General features: G+C 40.1%; 1 protein-coding gene across 2 annotated transcripts in view; it reads left to right on the top strand.

The window, feature by feature from the left end:
• Window positions 1-242: 242 nt before the first annotated feature.
• Window positions 243-7656, top strand: part of STK38L (serine/threonine kinase 38 like) — a 60079-nt gene continuing 52665 nt past the window's right edge. For both annotated transcript variants that reach the window (XM_061582201.1, XM_061582202.1), the window contains exon 1: window positions 243-414. The gene's annotated coding sequence lies outside the window, so the exon portion shown is untranslated. The remainder of the gene's footprint in view (window positions 415-7656) is intronic.

Below are 7656 nucleotides of genomic sequence, written 5' to 3'. Positions count from 1 at the left end.
ACTCTTCTCTGCCCATAAAAGCCCTCTAAAAGAAAGGAACGTCCTCAGTGCTATCTAAACCAGGTTTACCCAGAATCAACTCCCACGAAGTTCAACGGGACTCGCTCCGTGCTGAGAGATTCCCAGCCGTAGAAGCTCCTACAGCTACACGTGGACTACCCTTCCACTCACCAAGCTTCAGCTACCGCTAGAAGCCAATAGGCAGCGGCTCTCTGTGCTCTCTTTCCTTTCTTGTGCGGGTAATCCGCTTTCTCGCGAGAACTGGCTAGTAAACAGACAGATCCCTCCTGTTCCCGCTGCTGCTGCCACCCTCCTGCCATTAGAGGCACAGGAGGGGGAAGTGGTCAGACGCTCAGACTATAGGCAGGCGGTGCTGTGAGAGCAAAGGAAGCCGGCTTGGAGAAGCACATAGAGGTGAGTGCGGATGAGAAGGGCAGAGAAGCTACCCTGTAAAACCCCAAGTTAACAAATAAGGCTCCTTCAAAGAAAGATGGGAAGGCTGGGGGAAAAGGAGACTTGCTTCACTTTGGTGCACTGTCACACCTACAGGGAGGTCATATGGGGAAGCTCTTATTCCACCACCACCCAAAGGCGCACACATACATTTCATCATCATGAGCCATCAGTAGAGGCCATAGCCATCACTGTGGAGAAAAAATACCAGCTGCTTCTGTTTAAAGAAAAGCAGTAATTAGGAGACTATTCAGAAAGGGAGAAGGGCGAATATGGAATATGCATATTATCACTGCTAGTTGGGAAGGAACTCTTATTTCTGTATCATCCTATATGTTTTTCTTTTACTCCCCATCATGATACAAGAATGAAGTGTGGGGTGTACTGGGTGTGGAAAAGTGGGTGTCTTGTTATGTGTAGCCTATAAGGGGTATAGAAGTGGTTGAGAAGTGCCCTTTTTCACCTGGGAAGGGGAGCAGCTAAAGGACAAGCTGTGACTCAGTTGTATGTCTTGTACCTGCTTCTTAGTATGTGTGAAATCATTTCCACTCACTCATTGAATTGGCTGCTTCAGAGCCTTGTTAATCTGTAAAGGGGTTATCACTGAATTTGAAACAAATATTTTTTATCTCCTCTAATCCAAATGTTGATGGTAGATTGGCAAGTATTTTAAGTCACCTTCACTTTTACCCTGAAAAGCCTAGTGGATGTGTACGATCAGTTGGTTTGCATTTCAGGTGCAAACATGCATCAGACCAAGTTGTGATCTTAAAATGCACAGAACTCCCAGTTTTGCCAATCACTCTCAAAATGCATTCCCTTGGGTTTACATTCCTTCTGACAATTCAGCATAAGTGTGTTTTAGGGGAGTGAGCCCCACTGGGCTTCATGAGACTTATTTCCAAGGAAGCATATATAGAATTTCACTGTTAATAATTTTTGTGTGGTAGTTTGCAAATACTTTACCAGGAAAGCTCAAAGGTGAAAATATTATCTTTTTCTCTTCCCCATCATCTCACTACATAACCCATTATTGGTACCTTTGCAACTTCCTTGCTCTGCTAGAGAAGTTCAAGAATGTGGTACTTTTATCATAGAATTTGCAGGCATGATATGGGCACAATATTTAATCCAGATATGTGCAGTCCTTTTAAAAATATATATCAGAATTTGAAGTGATGTTGTAAGTTGACTTTGAAGTGATAGAACAACTTTCTTTAAAACAAATTGAGTGTTCTATAAAGCAATGTTCAAAGTTTATCGAGTTGCATGGGTTCAAGCCAAGGAACTTCTGAATCATGCAGTAATGAGGTATAAACAAAGTGTGTATCTCAGTAATATGCACTAGCTTAGTTGATACATGTAACATATAAGCCAGTGGTTCCCATCCTTTATGTGCATGGGACCCACATTGTAACCTTAAACTTTGGCAACCCCCATATGCTAATTGTTGTAATTTTAGTCTCTGTTAATTGAAAAAATACATGATGAACCATTAAATAATATCACTTTTTATTCATCACAAAAACAAATATGTTGATGATTATATCTATTACCTGCCCTTCACCAGAAGGTCCCAGGGCAGATTATAGCAGTGTAAACAACTTCTAACAAATTTTGAAGGAAATGAAAGGGAGGAGATAAAAGTAAATCACCCAGAGTGGTGAACAGAGCCTGGTAGATGCCAGAGCATTTGTACTCTGATGTTTAGTGTTCCACCTGTATACAGCAATGCTTTTTCTTTAGTACTTGGCTCAGAAAACTGCATATGACAATAATAATAATAATATGTCTAACAGACAGAAGTCCACAGATGAAGCTTTCCCCATAATTGTATTTCCATACTAGAAAAGGCTTAATTTAATTTCTGTTTAATTTCTGTCTGCCACACAGCTGTTAAAGGCACAGGAGCCTGCTTTCCCCCAGTGCCAACCCTAAACCATGCAAAGAATTCGTTAAGGGTAAAAACAACAAAATTTGGGCAACTTAATGTTTTAAAATATTTAAAAATATATTGAAAATGAACATATTCAACTGTGTAAAAACACAGTCAGAGCATGTGCAATTTCACATTTTTAAAACGTAGGTTACCCATCAATTTTTGCTCACTTACTGCCTTGGGTCAGCTACTCACTCTCAGCCTAACCTACCTCATATGGCTCTTGTTCCATTGAATTCTATAGGATTAATTTCTGAGTAGACCTGGTTAGGATTGCAGGATAAGTCCTTGTATTATAGAGATAAATTTTCACTTCCTTTAACCAGAATGACACATCTTTGTACTATAAAGCCCCATGTTCCTCTCCCTCCAAAGTAGTACAGCTTCAAAGCTTCAACAGAATTTCAGTCTGGTCTGATTTCTGCAATTTGATTTACCTAGGAGTAAGCCCCATTAAATCTGAAGAGACTTACTTCTGAGTAGACATGTATACATTGTACTATAAGTTAACTATTTGATGAATTTTTAATGAGAGCCCAGGTTCCATTTGTGGGGGGGCGCTCGGGACACTCCTGTTCCTTTTTTGGCAGGTGCCCCCCTTCCAGGGTCCCTGTGTCTCTATAGCCAAAGCCAACCAGCTTGATCGATCTTCAGCTGGGTCCTTCTCTTCATGCACTCACTTGAGTGCTGTGCTACTCAGCTCTCTGTGTGGCAGGAACTGACTATGCCGGCTGGATGGAAGGAAGGGGAGGTGGAAGCAGCTGCATGCACATGCAGTGCAGGCTTGCAAATTGGTGGTGCGCAGATGAGCCATTAATTAATTTTTAAAATTAATAAATAATTATTCTCTTGGCTCTTTGTGACCCCCCGGGATGACTTCCTGACCTCCAGGTTGGGAACCACTGATATAAGCTCTTCTGGATCTAGTCCAGCATTCACTTTCAAACAGCGGAAAGACACAGATCTTCTAGGAACCCATTGGCAGGGATGAAGACAACAGTCTTCTCTTGTTTGCCCTCTAACAGCTAGTATTCAGGGGCATAATGCCTCTGGCCCAGAGGTTGTATTTAGCTCTCGTGGCTAATAGCCATTTATAGAACTATCCTCCATAAACAGACCTAATGCACCCCTGAAAGTCATCAAAGTCACCTTATCATTTGGAGGCAGAAAGACCAGTCTTTTTATAGGGAACTTGTGGGAATCTGGCGCTGCCTGTGTTCCCATTGAGAGGTGTGAATCTTGGGCAATGGTTCAAGCACCTACAAGCAGAAATAGACGCTCAAGGTGGGCCTTCATACAGAATAAGAGTTGGGAAGACCCTGATAGAAGATGCTTAACCTGTCCTTTTAGGCAGTGCAGCTATAAAGCATTTCCAAAATAAGTTTGTCCAACCTTCTCTTGCAGCTTTCCAAAGCTTCCCCCATTTTCTATAGGCCTTTGATTCCAGTGCTAAACCGCATTTGCAGTTAATTTTTAGTACTGTATAAATCTTTGTTTAAGGATGCTACTATTTGGTGGAGAGAATGAAAAAGTGATGGCATTCTATCTGGGGAGAAAGTTATTCTGTTCCTACCATCTGTTTTATCCCTTTTTCTTCTAGGTCAGAGATTGTCAGGTTCTGTATTTGAGAAGTGATCACTTTCATAGGTAGCTGTGTACAAGCCATAAGTGTCACAAAAGTCAAAACTACCTATCAGTAAGGATTTAAAAATTATGGGATGCACATGCTCAGGCACTGCATACAAAACCCATACAAAAGGAGATAACACTTTTCTTTAAGTTTAAGTTAAACAATGGGCTTTAAAACAAACACACACCTTGATTAAAATTTGGGGCCAGATGCGATTTCTTTGTTGCACTGTCAGGCACTCAGGCTGTCAATTTGGTCATCCTTGCACTAGGTTTTATCTTTGTAGCAAGTTGCAAACATTTTTCAGAAATATGGATAAAGATTGCGCTATGTGTCTTTACCCAGCCTGTAATGTTGAGGCCTGCTATTATGTTTGTGTGATTTTTTTCTAAAACATATTCCTTTGTCTTAGACTTTTAAAATAATGTATCTTTGTATTCTCTCAAATGCAGGGAAATGAATTTAAAATGTGAAACAGCTTAATCTGAAATTATATCATGAAGGATCTGTAGCAAGCTCATCTGTTAGGACAATAAAAGGAATTACTTTAAATGCAATATTCATCACTCAGATGTAAAGAGTAAACTGGTATTATGTAGTAAATTGTTCGGTTTTGTGGATCTAGTGGAAGCTTTACATATCTTTTGGTAATGATGGCTGGCATAAATCAAACATCCTATTGAAAACAAAATCACTTAATCTTCTCTCACTCTCTGTTCATTTTGGTGTATAGCTACATTTGGAAGAGCCCTGCTATTGACAGTAATTGCATTATTGCATTCTTCAGAGAATGGGTCTGTAAATAAGCAACAAAACTAAAGTTTTAATTGTCTGTCAAACATTAGTTGCAAATATTTTTAAAATATGTTGAATGTATCTTGATTAAGAAAACCATGATAAAAAATAAGACCAGAGGCAATAAAATCACGTGGTTTCAAAGCAGTACTAACAGCTGGGTTATTATTGGTTGCCACTGCCATGTGCAGTGCAGTGCCATACATTTTGGTCTGGTGCTTGAAATGAAAAGGTTTGGGGGGGGGATGTCATTACCAGAAAGAAAATACTTGTTTAGATGGTCTGATCCAACAGAACAAATCTGTGTATCTCTGGCATCTGAATGCCTTTTGGCAGTTGCTTTGTCCCTGTGTGTGTTGGAGGTGAATGAACAAAAGTGCATTTTTTCCCAAGAATATCTGAAAACAAAAGCTTAGATGGACCAGTGAAGTACCTCAGACGTCTCATTCCTCTGCTCCTTGCATTTGAAATGTAGTTATTTGCAGTTTTATACATTTCTGCTTAGGATGTTAAGGTCATTCTTGTAAAGTTTGGGATTTATTTTATAGATAGTGGCATTGCAGGATAACATAAGTCTAAATAAATGCCTACATATAGGACAGTCTGTTGTGCTGGACTCATTGGAAAGAGATTCTCAAATGTCGTTACAGGATACTTTTTATCCAATTGTCTGCAAAAAGTATTCAGAATGGTGCACAGTTCACACATCATCATAAGCCACAGGTTATCTTAAACCATTGTTTACTCAGTCCTCCCCCTGCATGGGTCCTTGCACAACTCCTACTGCCCCCATTCCCTGTAGCACCCCAAATGGCTCAAGTAAGCTGTAGTATGGCTTCTTGTGTCTGGACCGTGGTTTGTTTGACGCTAAGAACAAAACTTGTTTATTTCTGGCCTGTGGTACAAACCATGGTCCAGATTTGGATGATACAACAAGCGATACTTGTTTGAGGGACATGGGCACAGTGCAGGGTGAGGTGAAGCCACATAGGGTCCATGATTAAACCGTGGTTTAAGACAAACTGTGGCTTACTCTGGCATGCAAATGAGGCTAACATTTTAGAAATCATAACATATAATCCTAAAAACAACTTTATAAGAAATATTAAAATTAGTAGGTTCTTCAGTGTGACAGCAAATGCTCCCAAATTTTCCAAGAAGACAACTTTTTTTTACATAATCAAAATTTTTCAATTTTCTAAAAAAAAGAAAACAATGAGTTTTCACCATTGGGGCAATGGGAGTTAAATCCAACAGCATCTGAAAGGACACAGGTTCTTCATCCCTGCTCTAGAGGAAAATTACCTCTTGGGGAAGGGCTACAGTTCAGTGGTAGAACATCTGCTTTGCATGCAGAAGGTCCCAGTTCAAAGCCTGGCGTCTGCACATAGGAATGGGAATGTTCTATGCTTGGAACCCTGGAGAGCCACTGTAGACTGTACTGAGTTAGATGGTCTGACTCAGTATAAGACATCTTCCTGTGTTTCTGTGAGTAATTATTTTGGTGACCAGTAAATTGAACAATGAAAGACATTGTGGTGCAGAGCATTATGGTACAGGGTGTCTGGGGTTCATTGGCTTTGAAGCATTGATCCTATCTAGGCCTCATTTTTATTTATGGGAATATAGTGATACTATTTAATAGTTATTGGGAGGGAAGACATAAAAAACCCATCCATATATTACACTTTACAAGTTGAAAAAAATGAAATGGACTGCCTTCAAGTCAATCCCAACTTATGGCGACCCTATGAATTGGGTTTTCATGGTAAGCGGTATTCAGAGGAGGTTTACCATTGCCTTCCTCTGAGGCTGAGAAGCAGTGACTGGCCCAAGGTCACCCAGTGAGCTTCATGGCTGTGTGGGGATTCGAACCCTGGTCTCCCAGGTTGTAGTCCAACACTCTAACCACTACACCACACTGGCTGTTCACAAGTTACCTTTTTGAGGTAAGGTGACCAGAACTGTACACAGTATTCCAAATGCTTTTTGACACTCTCAAAGAACTCCCAATAGGTTGGTGAGGCTTGACTTACCATTGCATAAGCCATGCTGGTTCTTCTTCAGCAAGGCATGTTCTTTTCTGTGATTGGTTATTTTGCCTTTAACAATGCTTTCCACCAGTTTTCCAGGGGCAGACATTAAGCCTAACTGGCCTGTAATTTCCAGGATCCCCCCCCTTTTAAAAATTGATGTTACATTGGCCACTTTTCAGTCCTCAGGTATGGAGGCTGATCTTACATATTTTTTGTAGAAGATCAGTAATTTCACTTTTGAGTTCTTTGTGAAGTAATCTGGACCTGGAGATTTGTTAGTTTTTGTCTATTAGGCCTATAACTTCACCTCTTGTCACCACTATCTGCCTCAGTTCCTCAGACTTCCTACCTGCAAAAGTTAGTTCAGGCACAGAAATCTGCCCCATATCGTCCACTGTGAAGACAGATGCAAAGGATTCTGTTCAGCCTCTACTGCCTCCTTAGCATACCTTTAATTCTTTTGTCATCCAAGAGTTCAACCGCTGCTCTATACGGTCTCTTGATACTAATGTATTTAAGTAATTTTTTGTTGTTGGTCTCAGAATCTTTTTTAGCACCCCTTATTGTCTGCTTGCATTACTTTTACCAACATTTATGTTCCTTTTTGTTCTCCTCATTTGGACAAGTCTTCCAATTTTTTTAAGGAAGACTTCTTGCTGAGATTTGTGGAACTAATTAATAAAGGCATTCTTTCATATCAAAATTACATATGATTTTATATATGTTTATCTGATAAGTAGCTGGACCCTAAGCTGATAATGGATTAGTCAGTTTATTTCAAAGCATTGGAGGATGGGGGTTAT

The sequence above is a fragment of the Rhineura floridana genome, chromosome 8, assembly GCF_030035675.1.
Source record: "Rhineura floridana isolate rRhiFlo1 chromosome 8, rRhiFlo1.hap2, whole genome shotgun sequence".
Taxonomy (NCBI): domain Eukaryota; kingdom Metazoa; phylum Chordata; class Lepidosauria; order Squamata; family Rhineuridae; genus Rhineura; species Rhineura floridana.
Note: the sequence above shows the minus strand (reverse complement) of the source record. Positions and strands in the feature narration are given on the sequence as shown.